The sequence below is a fragment of the Bombus vosnesenskii genome, unplaced genomic scaffold, assembly GCF_011952255.1.
Source record: "Bombus vosnesenskii isolate JDL3184/JDL3185 unplaced genomic scaffold, Bvos_JDL3184-5_v1.1 scf7180000014817_2, whole genome shotgun sequence".
Classification (NCBI taxonomy): Eukaryota; Metazoa; Arthropoda; class Insecta; order Hymenoptera; family Apidae; genus Bombus; species Bombus vosnesenskii.
The window spans coordinates 19832-33222 of NW_022883664.1; the positions used below are offsets into that span (position 1 = coordinate 19832).

General features: G+C 35.8%; 1 pseudogene; it reads right to left on the reverse strand.

Moving 5' to 3' along the window:
• Positions 1-8486: 8486 nt before the first annotated feature.
• Positions 8487-12012, reverse strand: LOC117240622 (annotated as a pseudogene).
• Positions 12013-13391: the final 1379 nt, after the last annotated feature.

The following is a 13391-nucleotide window of genomic DNA, read 5'->3' on the forward strand; positions in this document are numbered from 1 at the left end:
TTTTGACAGTCCTATCTTATTAAGCAGATACAAGCATATGAGTCCAATGGATATATATCCTATAATTTGCAACGTGCTGAGACCCCAAGTTTTAATTTGTGTCATTCTGTGCGAAAAAGTTAATTGATTGGTTCTATCTTCTATTTGACTCAAGGTATCAGTATAGCCGTTTAGGTTGCTCATTACTTTGAGAGTTTTTTCTAAGATATCAAGCATTGAGGATAAATCTACGTTATTAGTTATATTTATGGTTTTAATCTTAATATCGTAAGAAACGCTCTTGGGATTACCACTGATTCTCATATGGTTGTCTCCATACAATATATCTACAGTTATTTTAGTTTTCAACAGGGAGGGTTGCTTCAGTTCGACAATTTGATGACCTTCTTCAGAGAATACGTTGATTTCTATTGGTTTTTCTGATATATCTATGTAGTGATTTTCGTTTTTGAGCTGTATAGAAGTTCTATGATTTTATAGACTGTGAATTTACAAAATCTCATGGTATTGTATACACTAATTATCTCGGATGCGCAATCGTGTTTGGAACGTCTATAATGTAAGAGTTGAGATTGTTTACAAATGTATAATTTGGGTCTGATTCGACATTGCTTGTCCAAATACATCTGGTCTACATTCATATAAGTTAATCCTGAGATAAAAAGTATCGGATGTTCGACTAATGGTGTGAGAAATGCTCCGTTCTTTTGAGTCGGTATGGGGTATACCTGTTCTACATCCCATTCTGAGTCAATTATTGTTGGGATTGAAATTTTAAAGAAGATATTTTCGCTTTGGAACAGTGTGAATGTAGAGATGTCTAAAATGTTTTGGAAATTATCTTCCTCTGGTAAAAATCCTTTATTCATGATGTGATTTCCTAAAGCTTTAGTATATTGTTCTAAGAAAGTGTGATGGTTTATGATCTGGGGGCTAATAATTCCTTGTTTTCCTAGTAGAATTAGATTGAACAATTCATTGAGTTGAAAGTGTAAATCTGACAAAGCGCTTTCTGTAGAAATAATCTTGACTACTGGAAGTTCTTGCTTGTTTACCTGATTTATTTCATTTCGTATGTCCGCGTTTACCTTTTCTAATTGCTTTAGGTTGTCGGTGTTTAAGATTTTCCTAATTAGAGCGGTTTGGTTAGTTACAATGGTTTTTAATTCGTTTCCTTCGCTAAATAGTTTGTCGATATTCTGGTTTATGAACTGTAAATCGTCAGAATCTAGTGTTCCGTAAAGCGTTTTGCTAATTGAGCCTATAGCGTTTATCAATCCTCTCTTAACTTCAGAGTGAGTCAGTAATCTTAAATGTGTTCCTAGCGTTTTGACGTTATTAAACTTGTTGGTTAAGGAAAGTATCTCTGATTTTACTCCACACGAGGTGGTACAATGTTTTTGGATCTCTTTTATGTGTTTTCCTAATGTACCGATGTGGTTAGTTATATCGCTTACATCTATTCCGATATATACATTAACTTCCTCATTGTATAAATAAGCTTTAGATATTTTTTCGTGGAAAATTGCGTTGTTTTCGGTTGGTATTAATTCCAGTCCGAGCACGAGGGTTGTGCATGAGATAAGCGTCCTGAAAAATAAGTTTTTAACCTATTACCTTGAATTTTCTTAATGACTTTATCGATTATTATCTCGTAATACGGTGTTTTGACTTGATGGATTTGATATGGCCCTAACCATTCGGTATCCATTTTGTCTTTTTTGTGATCGTTGTGAACTAGTACAAAGTCTCCTTCTTTGAAAATTGTTTGAGTTCGCACGATCTTTCTTTTTTGATCTCGAGCGTATCGTTTCTTACTATTTATTAGTGTTTGTCTCGCTAATTCCAAATATTTGTTCAACTGTTTTTGCCATAGGGAGAACATATCATTATACGTTAAGTTGGTGGTTTCTGCAATTGCGGACGGTAAATTAGCTTTTCTTCCGAACGTTAATTCAAAAGGGGTAAATCCTGTTCCTTCGTGAACTGCTGTATTATACCCCAAACATATAAAATTGAGTATCTCGTCCCATTCTTTATCGTCGTTATCCTGTAGGCTAGTACGAATTAGATCTTTAACTACTGCGTGAGTACCTTCTAATGATCCGTTGGATTGCGGATGAAAGCTAGTCATCTTGATATGTTTAATCTAAAAGCTTCGTCAAATTTCGTTACGAGTTCGCTAATAAAATTCTGTCCTTGGTCAGTAAGAATTGTCTTGGGTGCAGAGAATATATAAATATAGTGATTCAGTAGCGCGTTAATAATGGATTCGCTTTGTCATGTCTTTAATGGAATTAGTATTAAGTATTTCGTTAACTCGTCATGGATCGAAAGAATGAATTGGTTTCCTCGCTTGGTTTTTGTCATAGGTCCTATAATGTCCATGGCTATTTTGTCGTTAGGGTTTAGGGTATGTCTGAAATTACCGGTTCTTCTTTAGGTCGTATCCTAACCAGTTTTTCTTTTTGGCAAACGCCGCAATTTTTAATAAGGTCTTCGATTCTACTCATTAAATTTGGGATCTTGTGTCGTTCCTTGATTCTTTGGTATGTCTTTTGGATTCCTAAATGTCCTATCGTACCGTTATGATTTTCCTGAATTATTTCCTCTATCTCTTCTTCGGTTAACTCTTGGATTGGGTCCCATGCAAAAGTGGCAGGGTATCGGGTATCGTTGAAATATAAAAGCATAAATTTGATCTGGTTCTTTTCTAATTCTGCAAACGTGTTGTCTCCTATGCCTATTTTCTTGTTATTTCGTAATATGTCGTTAATTTTTGCCTCGTCAAACTCTCCTAATTCTGTTTTAATCAATTGATAGAAAGATTGGTCGTTAGGTTTCATTTCTAGTTGTTTTGGGATTTCTGATTTCTTTTTCCATTTCGTAAAATGTTGTAAGAAATCTAGGGCTACTGTTCCTTTAGGGGTTTCTACCTTTTGAATAGCGTGAATTCTACATAAGCTATCTGCGACTGGGTTGTCTTTGCCTTTAACATATTCGATTGTGTATTCGTACTCTTCTAGCTTTAGTTTCCATAGCATTAATCTACACGATGGATCTTTGCAATTATTCAACCATTTCAAAGCTTGATGGTCCGTTCTAATAATAAATTTCCGTCCTAAAAAGTATTGTTGCAATCGTTTCAATGCCCAAACTATTGCTAATAGTTCTTTCTCAGTCGTCGTATAATACTTTTCCGGTGGGTTCAGTGTTCTAGAAATAAAACAGCATGGGTGTCCTTCTTGTGAAAGAACTACCCACAGTCCTTCGTTACTTGCGTCGGTCGTTAGCGTAAAAGTCTTAGTAAAGTCGGGGTATGTTAAGACTGGTACTTCGCATAGTCTCTGTTTTAATGTTTCAAAGCTGTTTTGTTATTTATCCGTCCAATGAAAGTTGACGTCCTTTTTTATTAAGTCTGTTAGAGGTTTAGCTATTTTAGAAAAATTTTTTATGAACTTACGGTAGTATCCTACCAGCCCCAAAACTGATTTGACTTCTGTGGGGTTTCTCGGCGCCCTAAAGTCTGTTACTGCTTGTATTTTCTTCGGGTTAGGTTTCACTCCTTCGCCCGTTACAACGTGTCCTAAGTATTCTAGTTCCGGTTTCAGGAATTCGCATTTATTGGGTTGTATCTTGAGTCCTAGTTCCCTAAATCTTTGAAAAACTATCGCTAAATTCTGATTATGTTTCTGGATGGTATCTCCGAATATTATTATGTCGTCTAAGTAAGCAAAACAGTGTTTGTTGATTAAACCTCTCAAAGCTGTGTCCATCATGCATTGAAAAGTCACGGGCGCGTTCTTTAATCCAAATGGCATTCTGTTGTAATGAAAGGTGTCCCTGCGGTGTTGAAAACGCGGTGCATTTTTTCGAATTTAAATCCATGGGTATTTGACGGAATCCTGAGGATAAGTCTAACGCGGAAAAGAATTTAGCATTCCCTAAGTGACTCAGTATGTCTTCTATGTCAGGTAAAGGGTAGGTGTCTTGGTCTGTCAGCTCGTTAAGCTTTCCGAAATCTATGACTATTCTCCATTTTTGTTTTCCTGAAGCGTCTATTTTCTTTGGGACTACCCAAACTGGTGAATTGTAAGGTGAATCCGATTCCTCGATAATATTTTTGTTTCACATTTCTTTCATTTGTTTCTCGATTTTGGCTTTGTGATATTCTGGGGGGCTATAAGATTTGGTATTAATAATTTTATCTTATTTCAGTGTGATCACGTGTTTCGTCAAGTTCGTGCAAGGTAAAACGTCCGTTTCTAAGTTGAACACGTCTACATAGTGAATTAGTATTTTTTCTATAGATTCTCTAAATTCGCGTTCGATATGATTTGTCCACAAAATGGCTTTGAATTTTGCACTTTGGTCTAAATCTTTATTGTTTTCTATATAACTGGAAATTTCGTGATTTTTCTCACCAGTGTTGAAGAAACATACTCTCGTTGGTTGTCCTTCCAAGTAGATCGTTTGAACTCTCCTTTCTCCTGGTTGAATCGCTATTGGTTTCTGGAAGTGCAAATAGTTATCGTCTAATTTCAAAGTATCATTTGATATGTAGTATTGGTATTTTCTTAGACACGGTACTCCTAGTATAGCATCTTCAATTAACGGAAAATACTTAGGCACTATGAAAAATTTATGGCTTTTACCAAATATTCTAAGCAGAACGTATTTGTCAGTTCTGTATTTACTCTGTCCCATATAAAATGTTCGCCGTTCGTTCGTGCTATAAACAGTCGATATCACCCGATTTTCTTTAATTAGGTTGATGCCGGCTCCTGTGTCGACTAAGTCCGTTGCTGGTCCGTCATTCCTCTTGAACCGTACAGTAAGCAATCTTCCTGTGGTCGTGTTGACCCTTGGTATTCCTCGGGATTCATACTCTCTTCGTCCGTCATTATAGGGTAATTTCTCGAAGGCGGTAAGTTTCTTTGGCTGGCTGATGGAAAATTTCGCTGTTGGGTACAAACGTTGGCTAAATGTCCCACTTGACTACATTTGAAACATTTGGGCGGTGGTGGGCATCATCGCTCTTCTTTCCGTAAGTGGATTCATTGGTTTTGGTCGTATGGTGTTGTTGAGCGTGATATTTCTTCTTGCGTTAGGTGTTCGTTGGAATTGGGCGTCGGCTCTCGCAATTGGTCGATTCATTATTCTTCCTCTTGCTATGTTTTTGTTGCGTTCGATTTCCCCTATAAGTAACTCTGCCTCGAAGGCTGCATCTTGTGCTTGTTTGAGATTCTTCGGTCCTTTAGATGATGTGCGTGTTTCTATTTCGGGTTTCAGATTTACAGTGAAGATTTTGGTGGCTCGTTCGTTTTCAAGATCTATAGCAACTGCTCGACGTATTGGATCGCGAATTTCGTGTTGGAGTGCGTATAATAGTTCGTTTAGGTTGTGTCGGAACCTCTTCACATAACTGTGTACCGATTCGTTAAAGTTTTGTCGCGTACGTTGCAGTTTGGATGCACGTTGCATTGGATGTAATACTCAGGGATACAAATTTTCTGAGGTTATCGAACAGGTCTTTATAATTTTCGATTACAGAGTGGCGGATACTACGTTCTGCTTCTCCGATGATTCTTTGTGTTAAAATGAGGCGTAGTAGTGTGCGTTTTTCTCGACATTCGGCTCGAGCTTCTCTTACCCGCTTAATAAACCCTTCTACTCCTATATCGTCTTGTCCATTGAGTATAGGGATGAAGTCTAAGCAGGTTTTTGCACTGTACATAGGATTGTCGTAATCTACAGCTTCTTCTTCACTGTCCGTATGGTCCCTTTCGTGTTTCGTTTCGGTCTTTTTAAGAACAGGTGGTTGAATAGTGCTGGCACTAGCGTCTTCGGTTATAATTGAGTTGAATTCAGATGTAGCGATTGACTGAATTCCTAATCGTAGTTCAGCGTAATTCCTATCTAAGAGTTCGATTTCTCTAATGCGTTGTCGACTTTCGTCTTGTATTGATTTATGCAAATTATTAAAAGCTAGTTCGTTTCTTTCGTTCTGTTTTTGCATAGCGTCTAGTATGGCCCGAATATTTGGATCCATACCAGTAGCCATAGAGCTAACAGAAGATGCGTCTTCTGATTTTTTGCTCATAGTGGTTATTATACTGTCGTTGGAGTCTGAACTAGTGAAGCTGTTGCGACGAGTACGATAGTGTTTAAAAGAATCCAGTTCTTTACCTGAGTATTCTTCTTTTCGTGACCAGTTTCAGTTTTGGTGATGACTGTAGTCCGCTTTCCGTAGAAGTCGTTTTCACGCAAAGTGAGCTGATCTATGCAGAGGTCCGCTGATCCCTCAATCTTCAATGATGCACGTATGCCGAAATTGTGATTTCGTTTACACTGAAGCGAATGGATCCTGGCACGAAAATGGATCCTGGCCAAAATGTCACGTAAAATTGATACTTGGGTTGTAAGAGAAAAGAAAGCTGAGTCGTAACCCACCTATTAATTTCCTTTTATCGAACTTTATTATAATTTTGGCACTTACAATAATAGAATAACGCTGAACCGAAAAAGGAGTGTTGTACAAGAACTGGGTACAAGAGCTGGGTGAAGTCTCGGTTTATATACGTTTTGGTTTGAGGATGTTGAGCAGTTCGGTGTGGGTATCCTGTTTCTGATGGGGACTAAGATACGTCGCAGCCTTGGCGTCCGAAAGTCCGGGGTCGAGATCTTATCTTTGATGTAGGTTGATAAGTGATTGATGTCACATACCCGCTTCTTTAGATTGATTTTGGTCCTCCAAAACCTTAGTGTTTCTTTAGTATGGAGCGATGGAATTGGACTCTGACTGGCTCGACTTGTACTTGTTCTTCTTCGTCGTGGTATATTATGCTTTTGCTATTTCAACCTGTGAAGGTTGGCTGGTTAAATTTCGACCACGATTAATAGGGATAATTTGCGAAGTTTGACTAATTGCCGCAGTATCATGTGTTGAATCTTTTGTAGATTGTGATATAGAAACAGCCTGTGATATAGAATGATTTAGCAGTCTTTGAGTAATGATTTTATACTATCTTGTTGTTTCGTTATAGTTTGATTGTTATCCATTTGTTCCTTTGATACTTGCATTGCTTTGTTTTGTTTAGCAACTTCTACAGCCTTTTCAGCATCTACAACTGGTTCTTTTTCCATGCATGTAATTTCTTCTTCAACCAGTACAACTGTGCTTTCCTCTATAGTTCGTGTTTTTGTGTCATTTAGTAAACTTTTCAATTAAATTTCCACAGTATCTGAAGCTTGAGATACCGACTCACTATCATCTTCTGCATTTTCAACACCCCAATCATCAAACATATCCTGAATTACACTTCTTTTGTTAGTTATGCGCACTTTATCTGCTTCACTTATAGATTTATTCCTTCCTTCTGTATTAGCAACATGTATAAGTACGATAATTTTGTGGCAGATCGGTATCAATAGGACGCCGACATGTCGAGGCATCAACGCGGCGCAACACCTCCCGGGCGATCCGCTGGTACCAACCGCCAACACTAGAGGGCTACGACGACAACGAGTCTGTCTAACTCGCTAGCGGTCGAATATACGAGCGATTGATACAAATACCGCACCTAGCGAGACTCCCTCTACGTCTAAGGCAGGGACTACCGGGCATAGCCTTACTAACGAGTCCACCGGTAGTCCCGGGACGAAACGCACAACTCTTTTTTCATCCGTCACAATTTTATTATGAATAATTTTCTTTTCTACATTAATCTTATGTGAACTATCAAAAGATCAATCTTGCCATATCCATTTGTTGTTTCTTGTTGTTCTTTTCTTTAATATCAATATCATCTGCAGTTTCTAGATCACTAATAATCACTCCTGAGGTAATAGGAGTTATAGAATTGTTTCTTGTCTTTGTATGATTTAATACGTCATAATTGTCTTTCTGGCTACAATTTTCAGAAACTTCTTGAGCCACAATTTCTGTTGAGATTACTTCTATAATTGTTCCATCACTTTCTCGTGCATAATCTATCAAATTACATTCTTCATTTACAATTTCAGTATTCTTCATTTCTTTTTGTTCTGCAGAAACATTTTTTTTTCTTCATTGGAATTTACAACAGCATCCTTTTCATGTACAGTTAAAACAATATTTTCTTCTGTACTTTCATTCATATCATTAATAGTTTCTACAGTCAGTACCATTACTTCTGAACTACTATCAACTATTTTAGACAAATCTGTGTCTGTATCCGTGACATGCAATGTTTGGTCTTTACCATCGAAAGTCTCACCAAGTGTTTTAATTAATGCTTGACACTGAATATTAGTATCAAGCTAACTGTATCTATATTTAACATTGTACAAACGTTGTGTTTCTCAATGTTTTGTTCACCCTCATTTGTATTAAATATTCCAACATTGTTTGTACTTTCTTTATCTAAAGATATGTCACCTGCATATCTTGAATGATTTCCAATCTCAGTTGTATTCTCTGCTTGCTCTTCTTGAAATTTCTCATCTTTTTTTTTTACATTGATCATCAATTTGTGGGTCCTTATTAATTATTTCTTGTTCTACTTCATTAATCGCAGCGTTCTTTATGCTCTCTGTCTCACTACTTTTCTTATTTTTTAAATTTTTTATTTAAATCTGTTACATCACATTTATTTACTACTAAAACATCTTGAATTATATTATCTGTACATTCATGTGACTTATTTTCTTGATTTTCTGGAATATCCTTCACATTCTTTATATCAGTCGTTGATTCTGATATTAATGAAGAAGATACATCTACTTTTATCGATGATTCTACTTTATTAATGTCACCGTGCACTTCATCTAGTTGTTCCATAGCAAAACATCAAGATTGTTACAATTACTTAAGAAGTCATGGATTGTCTATTTAAATATTTACTGCACTTTTCCATCAATTTAAGCCTTTATGGCAATTTGACATTATACAGAACACCAATGCTGTATCAGTTTATATTTTTCTTCATCATGAAGTTTTATTATAGCACCTAATTCTTCCTGATGTTTTTCTTTTTTCTTTTTCAATCTTCAAATATGAATGTGTTTTCTATGTAAATCTTCTAATTCTTGGTTCGCCTCGCGTAAGCGATTATTAACATATCTTTTATCTTCCATATCTTTATCTTTATCATATCTTTTACTTTACCTTCAATTTCTACCCTACGCAATATTTCAAATTCATTTTCATTGACAAGGATCATTTTTCTTCTGTTTCAAAATCCAATTTCAATTCATTAGTTTCTTCTTCATATTTATATCCAAGATCACCCACTTTTACCGAAACATTTTCAACAACTTTTTCATATTCACCCTTTAGTTCGTCTAGTTCTCATTGAAGGGCAGATTATTTGTCCTTGTGGTTCAAGAACTACATTTTGTCTCTTTTGCAACTTTAGCTCCAGCTTATCACGTTCCTCCATTAAATTACTAACACATGAATTAAGTTTGGCCTTTCTTGTTTCAGCAAGTCAACTTCATATTAGTGACTTATGTTATTTATTCTAATTTTATTGTTAGTTCTTCAATTTGTATTCCAAAAGATTGAACTCTTTTCACGTTTGTGTGTGTGTGTGTTTTTTTTATCTACTAATTCAGATTCAAGCGCTGCTATTCTTTTCGAGAAATCCACGATACGATTTCTAAGATCGCCTTTTATAGCCTTTTCTTGCTTTAATTTCGCGTTCTTTCTTCTCTGAAACTTCCAAAAGCTGAGAACGAAGGCGCTTCACTTCGGTTTGGTGCTTCCCGTCGTAACCATATAAAATTTCTTGTTGCAATTAGCCATTATTTCTATGTCCTTTCGGTGTTACTCCTTTACTTCTGTTTTTTTTTTATGTAACTCTTTTGTCGTCCTCTCTTTGTTGGAACATTCTACTTGAAGATCAGCGAGTTGATGCTCGGGATCGTAATTCAATTTTTGGTCGTTAGCAATAATAAGCTCACGTGACTTCACTTTTGAACTTGAGCTTGTTTGGTCTTAATTGTGTTTTCGTGCTGCTTGTGATGTTCTAAAAGTAATCGTCACATTGCTTGCATTCTTAGTGCACATTGATACACTGCACTCTGCACAGGCAATGCTTTTGTTGTCATGAAATCTCTCTAACTTTTCAGTAACAAAATCTTTTATTTTACTATCTAATTTTGGATCATGCGCCCCTGGTGGAGATACATTATGTGTTCTCTTTTCCTTTACTATGCACACGTTTTCCTTCTGCTCTCAATTTTTCTATCATCTTGTGCTGTTGTTCTATATATTGTGTTCTTATGTTCTTCGCATATAAATCCTGTTCGAGTGGATTGATTTTATCTTTCAGTTGAGGTACATGTTTAATTCTTTGCCTGTGATTATGATGAACAACCTCAGCATATTTCTTTTTTTATGGATTTCTTGATAAACTTTTAGAAGTTGCTCGTTATATTTGTAAAGCTTTTTTACTTCGTCTTCAGCTGTTTCTTGACGGGATTTTTCTTCTTTAAGTTTTTCTGCATTCGTTTTGTCTGAACTTCTCCATTTATGCTGCTTTTCTTCGAGTAATTCATTACGTTTCGGTATCTGGCTATCCTTTTCTTTAAAACATTAATTTTTATCAGAGAGTTCTCCTATTTTTAAACTTGCTTCATTTAAGGTAACTTTATTAATTTCCGATTGATGCTTTAACATTTAATTTAAGTCTCCTATTGCTGTTTCACGTTCTTTCAACTGTTCATTAAATTTGTTGTTTAGCATATCCACTCGAGAAATTTCGAGTTCTTGAGCGTCGTTTCTTTTTTAGAAATTTGGCTTATTTTCTCTCGCCTGCTGCTACATGTTGCTGTTATTTTATCAACCTCTTTCTTTTTTTCTCCTTTTTCTTTCTTTTCTTTTTTTTTCAGCAGCATATCATTGGCCGTATCTTTAGATTTTACTCTTTTAACCGTATGTTCTTCATCTAAATTTATTACATAGTCTTCACCTTCCATTCTTGTTTGTTTTGTCACTAACTCTAACATATGAGCTGCACGTCCTTGTGCTGAGTAGGTTTTTTTTCATAAAGCAAATCTCATTTATCATCTGATATATACTTTTTGAAGTAATTTCCGTCTGTATATTTTCTTCTTTTCCCCTACTTCTTTTTCTTCTTCTAATGAATTCTTTTTATTCTGTAAAATAGTTTTCGTATCTTCAATTTTGTTAAGTGCAATTCTTATTCTTGATAACTTACTTTTATTAGATAATTCTTGTGAATCTTCTATTACATCTTGCATATCATTTTGAGTGTGGCTTCTATCTTCAGCAAATTTAATATTTTGAACAGTAATTAATTTCGATAGCTCTTTCGGCATCAAGTAAATCGCACTTATTATTTAATATACTTTTTGAATTGACTTCTGTCTCTACGGTTTCTTCTTTTGTTTTTTCTTTGACTTTTCTTTGTTCTTCTAATCCACTCTTTTCATTTTATAAAATTTTCCTCGTATTTTCATTTTTTTTAACTTCAACTTTACCCGATCTCCTAGGTCTGCCTCTATGTTTCGCTCCTCTCTGTGCAACATTAGCACCTTTGTTTTCTTTATTTGCATCGTCGCCCAAATATTTCTTATTGAAATATTATCCTTCTTGTTATGATCTTTCCCTGCTTCTCCTAAACCTTTACTTTTTTTATCAAACCATTCTTGTAAATTTTGAGTATCTTGTGACGAAGATTGTGACAAATCACTATACAATGTTGCAATATTTTCTTTCCTTCGTTTCAAAGACTCTTTCTAGTATTCTGTCGAGCTATTGACATCAAACATTAAGTCTGTTTTAATAAAAATATAATCCTGTGAAGCGGTGTGAATTGATACTTTCTTTTCATATGAATTGTCTACATTAGACTGAAATTCTTTTGAAAATTCCTTCAAAACCATCTCCTCATTTTCTACAGTAACGTCTTTTTTCTCCAAGCTTTTGTTCAAGTTATTAGAAACTAAACTACCCTGATAACTCCAACTAGTCGCTTGTTTAATATTCTCCTGTCTTCCTAACATGATTTCGGCAATTGTTTTTCGTAGCAATTCGATTTCTTTATCGAGGAGTTGACCCTCTTCTTTTGCTTATTGGATTGAAAGGTCCATGCGCCTTTGCATTTGCGCGATTTCTTCTCGTAGTTGGTTTATCATTTCAATACTTTGTTCGTCACTACCAGTGCATGCTTTATTTTTCGACATCGTTTTAAATGTTTCTAACTCTTTGTCTGAGTCTTGTTCAAAGCTAGATAGTCTGCCTCTATATGTAAAAATGAATCCAGCGTTTACCTTGATTTGTTAGCTTCCGTAGATGCTTCCAGTTCCAAAGGCCTTCTGGTTTCGTGGATTAAGAATTCGCCGCCGAGGATGACCGTAGTCCAAGTTAGTCCTTCCCGTAGGTATGGATGTCCTTGTTTTCCAGACGAAGCGATGTTTCACAATCCTGGGATTTAGCGTCCGTAGATGCTTTATGCTTTATGAGTGTTTCTTCCGGTTTCGTTGATAGTTACTTCGTTGTCGCGGATGACCATAGTCCCAAATAATTCTATCTTCCGTAGATGATGAACGTCTTTTGGTTTCCGAACAAACAATTTTCACTATCCTGGCAGGATCGCCGAAATGTCACGTAAAGTTGATGCTTGGATTGTAGTAAGAAGGCTGAGTCGTAACCCAACTACTAATTTTCCTTTATAAAACTTTATTATAATTTTTAACACTTACAGGAATAACACTGAACCGAAGAAAAGGGGTTGTATGAGAACAGCAACTAGAATAGGAACAACTGCCCGAGCTGGGTGAAATCTCGGTTTATATACGTTTTGGTTTTAGGATGTTGAGGGACTAGGTGTAGGTTATGATGTGGAAAAGTGTTCGAAGGTCGGGGGTCGATATACTATCTCTGATGTGGACTAAGCTGCGTCACAGCCTTGGTGTGTGCTATGATGATAAGGTGGTGATGTGTCCAAAGGAGTCCGAAGGTTGGCGGTCCATGTCTTATCACTGATGTAGGTTGAAATGTGATTAATGTCACACGAAGATCGGCACCCCATATATCAGTCATACACCAGTGCCATCTGTAGTCAATAATATATTTTTTCGTTACCGGCAGAACATTTTCTGTTTATTTTATCGATATATTGGATTAATCGCTTCTTAAAAGTTAAAATTAAGTTGAAGTTAAAGTTTCTTACTTTTCATAATTAGTTATATTAAGCATTTTATCGTAAAGTCATGTAAATATGTAATATATTACCTGCAATTTTGTAAGCCTTTTCATATTAAACATGTAAATTATACTTACCATATTGGTGCAAAGATTGTTTTATTATTGTTTTATTCAGCACAGTTGTTATTTAAGACTTAGGAAGACATTTATACAGCAATCACGCCACTGTACGCAT